Source organism: Rattus norvegicus, chromosome 5 (genome assembly GCF_021556685.1).
Source record: "Rattus norvegicus strain SHRSP/BbbUtx chromosome 5, alternate assembly SHRSP_T2T, whole genome shotgun sequence".
Classification (NCBI taxonomy): domain Eukaryota; kingdom Metazoa; phylum Chordata; class Mammalia; order Rodentia; family Muridae; genus Rattus; species Rattus norvegicus.
Genome location: NC_141538.1, coordinates 14,740,723 through 14,754,570, shown reverse-complemented (window position 1 = coordinate 14,754,570; position 13,848 = coordinate 14,740,723).

Sequence of the window (13,848 nt, the reverse complement as noted above, 5' to 3'; positions counted from 1 at the left end):
ACAGATTGGGAAAAGATCTTTACCAATCCTACTTCTGATAGAGGGCTAATATTCAAAATATACAAAGAACTCAAGAAGTTAGACTCCAGAGATCCAAATCTCCCTATTAAAAATGGGGTATAGAGGGGCTGGGGATTTAGCTCAGTGGTAGAGCGCTTGCCTAGGAAGCGCAAGGCCCTGGGTTCGGTCCCCAGCTCCGAAAAAAAGAAGCAAAAAAAAAATGGGGTATAGAGCTAAACAAAACATTCTCAGCTGAGGATTATTGAATGGCCAAAAAGCACCTAAAGAAATATTCAACATCCTTAGTCATCAGGGAAATGCAAATCAAAACAACCCTGAGATTCCACCTCACATCAAAAACGCAGGTGACAACAGATGCTGGTGAGGATGTGGAGAAAGAAGAACACTCCTCCATTGTTGGTGGGATTGCAAGCTAGTACAACCATTCTGGAAATCAGTCTGGAGGTTCCTCAGAAAATTGGACATTCCACTACCTGAGGACCCAGCTATACCTCTCTTGGGCATATACCCAAAAGATGCTCCAACATACAAAAAAGACACATGCTTCACTATGTTCATAGCAGCCTTATTTATAATAGCCAGAAGCTGGAAAGAACCCAGGTGCCCTTCAACAGAAGAATGGATATAGAAAATGTGGTACATCTACACAATGGAATACTACTCAGCCATCAAAAAGCAATGACTTTATGAAATTCATAGGCAAATGGATGGAACTAGAAAATATTATCCTGAGTGAAGTTACTTGATCACAGAAAAACACACTTGGTATGCACTCATTGATAAGTGGGTATTAGCCAAAAAAGCTCAAATTACCCAAGATGCAATCTACAGACCACAGGAAGCTCAAGAAGGAGGATGACCAAAATGCAAATGCTCCCACTCCTTCTTAAAAGGGGGAAAATATTCATAGGCGGGGATATGGAAGCAAAGTTTAGAGCAGCGACTCAAGGAATGGCCATTCAGAGCCTTACACACATGTGGCCCATATATATACATATATATACATACATATATATACATACATATATATATACATACACATATATACATACATATATATATATCCACCAAAACTAGATAAGATTGATGAAGCTAAAAATGCAGGCTCTTACCCTCTCTTGCTCTTTGTTCTTCGCTGCTCCTGCCCCTTTCCCCATCGACCCCCCACCCCCCCATGTGCTCGTGGCCGGCTGCCTTTCTGCTCTTCTATTCTTCTCTCATTAAACCTCTTCATGTGGGAAAAAAATGCATATGGAAAGGGACCGGATATAGATCTCTCCTGAGAGACACGTCCAGAGCATGTCCAATACAGAGGTCAATGCTAGCAACAAATCACTGAACTGAGAACAGGACCCCCTTGGGGGGAATTAGAGGAAGGATTGAAAGAGGTGAAGGAGCTTGAGACCCCATATGAACAGCAATGCCAACCAACCAGAGCTTCCAGGGACTTTCCACTACCGAAAGTCTGTATGTACATGGACTGACCCTGGGCTCCAACTGCATAAGTAGCAGAGAATAGCGTTGTTGGGGCACCAGCGGAAGGGAAAGCCCTTGGTCTTGCCAAGGTTGGACCCCCAGTGCAGGGGAATATGGGGGAGGGCAATAAGGGGTATGTATATGGGGAATACCCTTATGGGGGAGGGGGAGGGAATTGGGGCTTATGGACAGGAAACCGGGAAGGGGAATAACCTTTCCCCTTTTTAAATGTAAGTAAAGGTATATATATAAAAGAATCAGAGCCACACTAGTTCCCACATCCAGGAGTCCCACTTAATATAAGAGTGAAAGCTCTAATACACACAGAGGACCTGGTGCAGACCCTGTAGTCTGTGCTTGCTGCCTCAGTGTCCGTGGGTTCATGGGAGCTTTGCTCAGTTGATTTGCTGTCTTTGTTCTCCTGACGTCCTCCTCCCTATGGCTCTTTCACTCTTTCTGCCTCCTCTTCTGTGGGGTTTCCTGAGCTCTGAGGGGAGGGATTTGATGGAGAAATCCCATTTAGAGTGTGTGTTCCAAAGTATCTCTGTCTGCATTATGTCTGTCTGTCGGTCTCCATATCTGTTCCCATCTGCTGTAGGAGGAAGCTTCTTTCGTGCCGGCTGAGGAAGGCACTGATTTATGAGAATAGTAGAATATCATCAGGGGTCATTTTATCCCCACATTTTCTTTAGACCAGTGTATTCGATTGATATTTACCGTAGCCCCTCAGCTATCTAGTCTCTGGTTTTTGGCCACCGGATCAATGTTGTGTATGGATCCCGTCTCCTGGGGTGAACCTTAAGTCAGGTAAGACATTGGTTAGTCACTCCTACAAGCTTGGTGCCACCTTAGCATATTTTGTAGATAGTACACCATTGTAGATCAAAGGGATTTGCATTTCTCTTTTAGTATCTGCAGAGTGCTTTCCCATATCAAAGGGCAAAAGTTTACTTGTACATTCACCATTCTCTCTCTCTCTCTCTCTCTCTCTCTCTCTCTCTGTGTGTGTGTGTGTGTGTGTGTGTGTGTGCACATTCACATATCACAGGACTTGAGAGGTTTAAAGTCCACTCGTGGGAATTTGTTCTCCGCTTCTTTCATGTGGATCCTAGGAACTCAAACTCAGGTTGTCAGGCTTGGTGGCAGCACCTTTACTGAGCCGTCTCTTTGTCCTGGAATGTCTGCATGTTAAAGTCTTTTACCTCCAGCAGTTTCAAATTTAGGATCACAAAAAGTATTTGATACATTTTGAGCAAGTTTTGTACAGGGTGAGAGATACTTATCTAATTTCATTCCTGTAGGGGTCGGGTTTTTCAAGCATCATGGTTTTTTCCTCCAATGTGTATTTTAATGTCTTTGCCAAGAAGGTGGCTCTAGCTGTGTGGTTTCTGAGCCATTTACTCTATCTCAATGGTCTGCAGATCTGCTTTTGTGTGTCAAAGCTATTGTGAGGCTCCCCAAATCCCCTTTCCTTATTGCTTAGCAAATTAATTATTAGCATATAGAAAAGCTACTCACATATACTAAATCAATTGCAACAACACAGAGATTAGTATGGCCCTGTTCAAGAATGCAACCAACATTCTTGAAGGGTGTTTGTTTGTTTGTTTGTTTGTTTGTTTTTTGAGACAGTTTCTCTGTATCCCTGGTTGTCCTGGAACTCACTCTGTCACTGTATAGAGCAGGCTCACCTTGAGCGTAGAGATTCATCTTCCTCCAGGGCACTGGAATTTAAAGCCTTCTGCCATACTGACTGGCTAGCCATATTTTTACAAAGAAAGAAAGGAAGGAAGGAAACAAAGGAAAAAAGAAAGAAAGGCTACTGACATTTTTTTTTCTTTTTTTTTTTAAGACAGAGTTTCTCTTTGTAACCTCGGTTGTCCTGGAATTTGCCCTGTAGACCAAGCTGGCCTTGAACTCAGATCAAGATCAGACCAGATCAGCCTGCCTCTGCTTCCTAAATGCTGGGATTCAGGGCAAGCACATGCACCACCACAACCTGGATAGTGTATGTTGCTTTTTTCTTCCTTTGCAGCGCTGTGTATCAAACACAGGGTCTCACTCACTCTTAGAGAGCAACATCTCCTTTTTCAGACTTTTTGTTCCCTTTTCTACGTTTTAGGGTCCTTGTAGCCGTTGGGCTCACCTTCTTATGGACAGCTGGTAGACAAGCTTGATTCCACATGGAAAGTTAGGTCTTTGCCATATGACATATGCATCCTGTGGAGTAGTGGCTGGAAGGCAGACAACACCAATCACCAGTCAACCTTAACGTGTATATCCTTCATACGTGTAATTCAGATTAGATAATTTAATTTTTAACCTTATATATGTTTGTCTCACTTAATCCTCAAATAATCTTATGAAGTAAAAGCCACTTTCAGTATAAGAAATGACTAGTTAAAAACACGTCTGGATCCAGGGCTGATAAGTGAGTGAGTGATACAGAGGGGTTTAAACCCAGAGCTGTGTCCTCCATCACTGGGCTGGTTTTTTTTTCTTTTTTTTTCTTTTTTTTTTTTTTTTTGGTTCTTTTTTTTCCGGAGCTGGGGACCGAACCCAGGGCCTTGCGCTTCCTAGGTAAGCGCTCTACCACTGAGCTAAATCCCCAGCCCCTCTGGGCTGTTTTAAAAACTGGTTCAAACTGTGCTTTTCTTCTTATTTCTCAACAGAAGGTGATTGTAACGAAAACAGGCATTTTGTGGGAGGGATAGAGCAAGAAGTGTCAGTGAAAATCAAGGGAACAGCACACTGAACAACATGGTGCCGTCACTTGTAGTGTATGAATCACGAGACACTATCAGTAGCTGATTTTTTTCCTTCTCGCTCTGTGTCTGAAGTTTCTGAATGGTTAGTCACTCCTTGATTTAAAAAAGATAAACTGTCCAGGCAGAGTGGTACAGGCCTGTAAATCCCTGCACTCTGGAGGCTGAAAGGAGCGGCTCACTAATTCTAGGCTAGTGTAATTACACAGAGAGACCCTGTTTTGAAAATAAATAAATAAAACCAAAGCTGAGAGCTTCCGGTTGGCTCATTTGCAATCTAAAAGTAAACAAACCCACAGGAAGTCATGCGGTCAGTCTTTTGCCTTAAATACCACCAAACCACCACTTTTCATGGCTATTCAGGAAGATTCTACCATAACTCACAGGGCCCTGAGTTCAATCCCGACCAGGGTGGTGCATATGCTCGACCTTCTTCTCACCATCTTAGTAAATGTGCACTCTTGTCCTTTTTTTCCCCAGATGACTGCTTTTCAGTGCAAATAAATAGAAGTAAAACATGACTTGCCTGTCTCTGGCTGACATGACACGGAAGGAAACAACATCTGAAAGAGGTGACACCTGACAAAGAAAATGCCATAAACCTCCAAACAGCACAACACCAAGACTGGAGAGACAGCTGGGCGGTGGAATTGACACAATAGTTAGAAACACAAAGTAGCAACAGATAGATACACTGGGCAGAGGAAACAATCCTCAGACCAGGAGGGAGAAGCAGGGGCTCTCCTCATTGCTTCAATTAGTGCACGATGTGTCAAGGACATAAAACCCCTTTGAGACTAGGGATGTAGCTCAGTGATAGAGCTCGTGCCTGGTCCCCACAGGGTTCAATCCACAGCAGGTAAGGAAGGAAAAGAACCCCCGCCTCTTGAAAACCCAGTGTATCTCTGTACCTTGTACCTTGTCTAACAGAGTGCTTTGCAAAAGAAATGTTTGTCCGATCAGCAATGCCTCTGTCCACATGATCGTCATAAACCACTTTGTAGATATCCAGAAAAAGAAAAGGTCACAATGTTTCATTGAGGCTATTTAAAACTAGGTAAGCTTTGAAAAAGATCAGTTTCAAATTCCAGTCCTTGAATTTAAGTCACAGAACCTTGGTTGTTTAAAGTCCTTTGAGTAGAGTCTGGAGGCAGAGCTGAGGAGCACACGAGTCTGTGGAGTTTGGTTGTGAGTATAGTTCCTTGTCATACGTCTTGTACATGATGGTGAGTGGGGTTTGAAGGTAATGATCAAATTTGTTATTTCTCTACTCTGAAGCTAAAGAACTTGGCCTACATCAAGTCTCAGCAGCTGTTCACCAAAGGGAGAGAACAAAGGACATTTGTATCCAGAGATGACTCGAAATTAAAGGGCTAAGATGCAGAAGTTAACTAACATGATGTGTTTTATATGTTTACTTCCACATCTGGGTGTTTCGCCTGCGTGTACACATGTATGCTTGGTGCTTGTGGAAACCAGAAGAGGGCACTGGAAAACCTGGACCCAGGGTTACAGGAGGCTGTGAGCCGCAATGTAGAGGCTGAAATCTGTGGCAGGTATCCTATAGGATACAATTGTGGAAGAGTAACCAGTGCTCTGAGTGGCTGTGCCATCTCCTCACACATACCCCAACCCTGCCCCATAGCATTTTATTGATAGTATAAAAGTCTTTTTGTGGAGTTGGGGATTTGGCTCAGTGGGAGAGCGCTTGCCTAGCAAGAGCAAGGCCCTGGGTTCGGTCCCCAGCTCCGAAAAAAAGAACCAAAAAAAAAAAAAAATGCAGATGTCCTTTTCAACAGATATGATTGAGACCCACTGAAGTTCATTATTTGAGAAATTTTTAAATAAATAGAAAACAGATTCTTTAAATTTTTAATTTTTTTCTCATACACACAGTGAATTGTTTTTCAAAGAAAATATATACTGAGCAGGGCATCGTGACCCCCACACTTATGACCCAAGCATTTAAGAGGAGTCAGGAGGACTAGGGGTTTGAGACCAAGCTGGGTTCCTTAGAAAACCAAAGGCTGAGGATGTAGTTTCGTGATAGAATGCTTGGATAGTGCACACAAGGCTCCTTCGAAATGCTCTCCCCAGGGTACTTCCTTCAGAATATATATACACACTTAAAGGTGGGTGGAGGAAGGGAATTAGTTTTTAACTCACTGCTAAAATTTTACAGAGAGAGAGAGAGAGAGAGAGAGCCTATGTGCCTATTCCATGCATATTTATTAGTTGTTAGGTAGCAACCCCCCCACAGGCAGCATCAGAGAAAAGGTAGAGAAATTTTGACTACTTGGATTTTTTTTTTTTTTTGGTCAGAGCAAAAATGCATAATTCATCTTGAAAGTCAAGTCCTCCTTTTAGTAATAACAGCTAGTACATATGCACCACTTTTATACAGAGATTTCCATATACTGCTGTCTTTCTGTATCCATGGGAGATGGGCTCCAGGACCCCCATGGATACCAAGATCTGCAGATGCTCAACTCCCTTATAGAAAACGATATTCGAAATAGCATTGAAGTGGCATAGCTGGGCATGGTGGTTCAGTCCAGTCACTCTAGCACTCAGGAGGCTGGAGGGAGGGCCCTGAGTTCAAAGTCACACTGGGTTACCTAGGGAGACCCTGTTTCAAAGAAACACAAGGGCTGGAGCTGACGCTCAATGGTTTTGTCTAACAGGCAAGGCCTAGGTTGATTCCCAGCATACCAATTCTTTTAAAGTTATTGCTTGTATACACTCTAAATGTATGTTACCATATACTGGAAAGCATCGCTAGATTACTTGTAATACTTAACACAGATAGTTGCTCTGTCTAGGTAATGATGACAAGAAAATGTCTTCAAATCTGGTACAGGAACAATTGAACAGAGGGGTGGGACCTGTAGACATAGAAGACCCTCTGAACATATTAACTCCATCATCAGACAGCTGACATCACTCTGTACAATTAAGATGACTGTTTGACGTGAACTTGGCAATATTCCTAGGAACTCATACCTGGTGATGGCAAAAATATAGCCAAGGCCCAAACAGCATACATGCTTTTTTTTTGTCATTTGCCTGCCTTTTTAAAAACTATTTTTATTCTTCTTCTTTCACACAATACATCTAAACCAGTTTTTCTTCCTTCCATTCTTTCCAGTTTCCCCCACATGCCTTTCCTCTCCCCCAGATCCACTCCTTCTCCATTTCCCTTCAGAAAACAGAAGGCCTTCCAGGGATATGAACTGAACATGGAAGAACATGACACAATAAGACAGGGCTGAAGCAAGGCCCTGGGTTCGGTCCCCAGCTCCGAAAAAAAAGAACCAAAAAAAAAAAAAAAAAAAAAAAAAAAAAAAAAAAAAAAGACAGGGCTGAAAACACAACCCAGTATCAGGAAAAGGGTCCCAAGAGCAGGGGAAAGAGTCACCCCCACTCCCACTGTCAGGAGTCCCAGCTACACAGTACACACGCAGAACACAGAAGACCTTTTTTGTTTTGTTTTTGAGATTCAGAGGTGAATTTTATTACTCCTTTAGTATTCTCCAGAGTGTATGAGGAAATGGGGATTTTAGATTCACTCCTATGCTTGTTTTAAGACAGGGTTTTGCTAGGTGTCCTAGGCTACTTGTGACCCTTTTGCCTCAGTTTCTCAGGAGTTCGCTGGGAGTGCCATGCCCAGTTGTAGCTTTCTTTTCTTTTCTTTTCTTTTCTTTTTTTTCTTTTTCTTTTTTTCGGAACTGGGGACCAACCCAGGGCCTTGCGCTTTCTAGGCAAGCGCTCTACCACTGAGCTAAATCCCCAACCCGGTTTCTTTTCAATCACAAGTGCCTTGAGCGTTTTTTGCTGGAGATAAAGTTTTCATGATTAATTTCGGTCTCACCCACAGGCATTAACTCTCAATGGAAAGGGCCCACTTTTACAAAATTATCGATCCACTCCTGTGCTACATAACCGTACAATCTGCTGCTCACGGATGAAGGTGCTGGTGATGATTCATCTCCACAACCCACCAGATTGGATTAGAATATATCCGGGGCGTCAACGAGGCACACCTATGGATCCATCTGAGAGGCCCTCTCCAGACAAAGTTTCCTTTCGGAAGGAAAACCCACCCAGAATGGGGATGACACTGCTCTAATAGGAGGGTGCTCTCTACTTGACAAAAGGAGAAAGCCAGTTAGGATGGCGCCATTCCTTTCTCTGCTCCCTGGTGTTCCCGGCTGACCAAGCTACTATGTCGCCATGGCTTCCTTGACATGGTGGACTGTATTCGTCTGAACTTTGAGCCCAGCTAAGACCTTCCCTCTCTTAAGTTTAATTTTTGTCATGAGTCCAGTGACTAAAACCATAACTATTACAGTGCCTCATTAAACCCTTCAAGCTGTGGAAAGCCCATTCCTCACGTCGCCGGCATGACCAGACAAAGGCCCATGGAGTGTGAGCATGTTCACTTCAGCTAATGTGTTAAATAATGAAGTGGCACTTCATTTTCATGTTTAGATGAAAAACATACATTGTCATGTGTATTCCTGAACTGCAGTAGACTGTCTTGTGTACCTTCTCCCTTCTGCCCATGAAGAAATGTGCTGAAATTCTTTATCAGACACGGAGAATATGGAATAAACTCAGGGAAAACACGGTGCTAGTAAAACAGGCCCACAGGAATTCAGTGGGTCAATCTAGACAACTCTTTTAAGTATAATCCGAGAACTAAGAGGAGGTTGCAGATATTAAAGTCTGTAATGAAGTCTGACTGTAGATGTAACACTAGACTAGGTTGCATGATCAGTGTGGACTGAGGTGTGAGAGATCACTCTCACTGTACACAAGGAACTAGTCCATCTTTTACAGACTTCCACGACCTACAACTGGACGCTCCATCAACAATCCAGACGGCAATGTGGAGAGTTAGGAAAAAGTTACTATGAGTCATAAAATAAAAAAAAGTGTGAGAAAAGTCTGCTTTATCTTGGAATAAGAGATCAGAGTCTTCTGATGTATGAGGGGCTAAAAGCTCTTAAGGTCTGCTTAAGTCCTGACGTCCGGTTGAGACAGACAGACCTCTCAGGGAATTAGCCGGGGAAGTAACAACAGTGCACATTTTCAAGCTACAGACTAGTAAGCCCTTGGTTTTGAAATGGGTTCTATCATTAATTAGAGACAATTCAACATAAATGAGTCACCAAATGAACAACACTTAAGAAAAGCTATTATTTCCCACTGATAAGCAGCTAAAATAATAGTTATCTTCAAAGTCCACCGGCAGGTTGGACCTCAGAGGACTGATGACTCTTTGAACACAAATAATGCTGACAGGAGTTAAGTTACCACCAACTATTGACAGACCCAAATTTTGTACATAATAGCATAGTTGAACAGACTCAGAGATGCTCTGAGCAGATTGGAAGACAAGGTTTTCCTAGTGGGAATATTTAATAGTTTTCCTTTAGATAACAGCATTATTTAAAGTAATGCCTTGCTTCTGTTTATCAGAATCTTGCTGTGAGCAGTTTAAGGGCTCTGAACTTCTAACATTTCCCTTGGGTTTTTGTTTTGTTCTTGTTTTTCATGTTTCTAAATAACATAGAGTTTTAAATGCTTTAAAATGCACTTTTCCCATAATTATAAGGCACACTTAAACTTCAGGCACTTTACATGAGATTTTGAGTTTGAAGCTGGATAATTTGGTCCAAGAAACAAGGATGAGCTGTGGGTCTCTTATCTGCATCCTTCAACTCCAAATTCGTACTTTCAGATCAACAAAACTTTGCTTTGTGCCCAGGAGACACTAACAGATCTCAGTTTCCCCTCCGGTCTGCAGGTTTTTCTTGCTGTATCTTATGCTGCTTTCTGTTCTATACAAAGAGTTTTTGCTCAGAAAGCTAATTCCTTTTCTTTTTTTCTTTTTTCTTTTTTTTTTCAGAGCTGGGGACCGAACCCAGGGCTCTACCGCTGAGCTAAATCCCCAACCCCACTAATTCCTTTTCAATACTTACTCCACTTTTATATCAGGCTTTTCTTCTGTCTGGATCAACCAGCAGTTCATGGTTAGGATCATGTCTTACTTAAAGTGCCTTCCCCCAGGTGGTTTTCTTTTATTGGAGGCTGTGGGGTGTTGTAACCAGTGTATCCATTGTTGAATGGACTGGAAACCACACCAACAATTCTTGATGACTGACCCACTTAAGCCGGCGAGTCTGCACTAGGACTACAGAAACAGGACTATAGAAACTCGATCCTGTGACAGTTGATTATCTCTTGATTGGACATCCCTCTCTACAGAACCGATGCTGGCCCTGACTGTCTGAATAGTTAATTCAGGAAAAGAAATCATTCAGGTTCTGTCAGCCATTTAATCAATAGTCCTCCTTAAAAAAAATTATTTTTCTCTTATTGGATGCCCTTAACCAACTGGAAGGCTACAACAAAAGAACTACAAATAACGTAGGACATTATTTTGACATAAAGATTAATAAGGCACCATTTTAGAGAAAGATTTTTCTACCTAAATAGCAGTAATGAGGACCGAAGTGATCATTGCAGTGGAATATATTGTTTTAAAAATGTGTTAGCCAGGCAAGTGGTTAGGGAGTTTTAAAAAATACATCGGTCAACAACTCATAATATCAGTTTACTTTTCCAAGATTCTGAACCTATCCCATTCCTTCTATTTTCTGCTAGTATAAAAGAATACCAGACTGGGCAGTGGTGACACGTGCCTTTAATCCCAGCACTCTGGAAGCAGTGGAAGGCTAGCCTGGTCTACCAAATAAGTTCCGGTCCAGCTAAGGCTACATACTGAGACCTTGCCCCAAACAAAACAGAAGACTCAAACACAGAATGGGTATGTGCATTGGACAGACATCTAGGGGGCTGGTGATTTTGTAGCTGGCATGCCCAAAGTGTTAGCAGGAGGTGAAGAACTCCATGTTGAGTCATCCCAAGGTGCAAGTAAGAAGAGGCCCAGGTTCTTGTGTGTAACAATCCAAGCCCTCAGTAGCTCACAGCCAATAAGGACTTCATTCAACCGTCCATCCATTCCTCACAGTTTATCCCTTATGATCTCATCCCCTACCTGCCAGGCCACACTTCTCAACTGAGTTCTGTGAAACCACACTCAACCAATCCTGGGTTGTAGACATTTTATTAAGTTCGTTTGATCTTTATGGCCTGTCATAATGTACTGTCATATTTGTTTAGAGACTGAAAAAGCACAACCATCACCCTCTTCTTACTCCTGAAACAAAGGTGGAATGGTTGGCCCGAAGTCCAAAGGGGTAAAGATATGCATTAACCCTGGGCCTGACTCCAAAGTTTGTTTTTACAATCTCAACTCTAAAGATAGAACAGATAGGCAAAATATTTGCCTTGTGTGCATGAACAGAGCCATTCTTCCAAAGAAAATATTAACATCCACAGTTCAACAACACCAAAAAAAACCCTCACCTCTTTTTAGAATTTGATTTTACAGAAAGCCTTTTAAAAGGACAGAAATATTTACCAAACACTCAATGACTTTTATAGTTTAAACTTAAACCTGCTGGTGGGAATGACATCTATACACCGTAAGAGAGTATGATTATTAAAGGGATACTACTCAAAGCACACCCTTAAAATGCATCTGGGGATGCATCTCAGTGGTGTGGCAGTAGCCTCATGTACATACAAATGTCCTGGATTTGATCCCTAGTTAAGGTCGGGGAAGAGGGCTCGGTTAGTAGGGTGCTTGCTGCACTGACATGAGGACCTGAGTTTGGATGCCATGTATGAAGCCAGCTGTGGTGGTGTGTGCCTAACCCCAGTGCTGGGAAGGCAGAGAGGGGAGGGTTCCTGGAGCTTACAGGACAGCCAGACTTCGTCTCAGAAAATAAGATGGAGAACAGCTGGGGAGGAAAACTACTTCTGATCTCCACCCTATACACATGCTTACACGTGCGTGCGCCCATACACAGACACAGACACACACACAGACATACACACACACATATACACACAGACACACACAGATACAGACGCACACACAGACACACACACACAGAGACACACACACAGATACAGGCACACACACAGACACAGATACACACACAGACACAGGCACACACACAGACACACACACACAGAGACACACACACACAGATACAGGCACACACACAGACACAGATACACACAGACACAGGCACACTCACAGACACAGACACACACAGACACAGGCACACACACAGACACAGACACACACACAGACACACACACAGACATAGGCACAAACACAGGCACAACAGCCCATACCTAACTTCCTGTCAATCAAATGAAGTTCATCCTCATTTCTTGTCCATAAATGTGGGTGGGTTCTCTCTCCCTCTCCCCCCAACCCCCCCCCCGCGCACACACACACACACACACACACACACACACACACACACACTTACACACACAAGCTCTTTATAGTGGGAAGACAAATTTATCCTGGAAATACTATAATGGTTTCCATGTGTTTCTTTCCCCTAACGTCAAACTGCGGTGATAGTTAGGTATTTATCTTTTAATCGAGAATGATATCATTCCCCTTACTGTTTGTTGACATAAAACTTCCTTTTGTCCAAGAAAAATTATGAAAGAAAAGTCATGTTCAGTATTATGAACATGACTTCAATTAATAGATACACCAATCAGTTGTTGGTTTTTGTCACAGAGAAAGTGTGTGCTTTACTGTGGTGACTGCTTTGTAAGCAGATCATAGTGGAAGACATAAATGACCGCCAGCAATGTGCTGTGTTCCATGAACTGTGTTTTCCTGTTCATTTTGCAGTGGCACGGAGAACCGCTATTTAGAGACTTCTGTGAGAATAGTATGTTTCAAAATATAAAAGAATTTAGGTTCACAACCTATTTTAAGGACAAGGCCATATTGCAGCATGGATAGTACAAATCCATTTTCTTATTTACTCATGGCTAGATCTTTGAGTATCTTTTTGAAACATAAAGAACTGTTCTTTGATTTTACGGAAGTCACCCATTGATCTCAGTTCCTCTAATTATTTGTTCACAGATTTGTGGCGAATTTTCTGGAATCATCTGATTAAAAGGGTAGATTAATGCTGAAAAATCTGAAGCACGGCATGCAGACGGAACTCTTTCAAACAGTTATGTGGGTCTACATATCACGTGGTATCCGATAAAACCTAAATTACAGTGGTGGTGTGGCTCTCTGTTTCAAAATCTTTACTCCATAACCACTGAATCGTGTAATTCTTAGTTCCCCATTCACAGAACTGGTTTAAAAACGTAGCTTCTGTAGTTAAATGGATAAGCACCAGCAGTAGAGTGTGTAGGGCAGTTTAAAAATAATTCTTAGATCTAAAATGATGAAGAGAAAGGTATGTTATCAGGACACGGCATCTGCCAATTTGTGAGAACCCTCGCCTATCCATAAACACTGGGCAAAAAAAATCTGCTGACGTGGGAAAAGTGTAGAAAACTGCCCAAATAACGCTAAACGAAGCACAGTGGGCTCCCCAGATTGTCCGGATACTTATTTGGCTTCTGCAGCGTCCAGCTTGCAGCAAGCCGCAGCGACCAACCCCTTGCAACAGCCCGG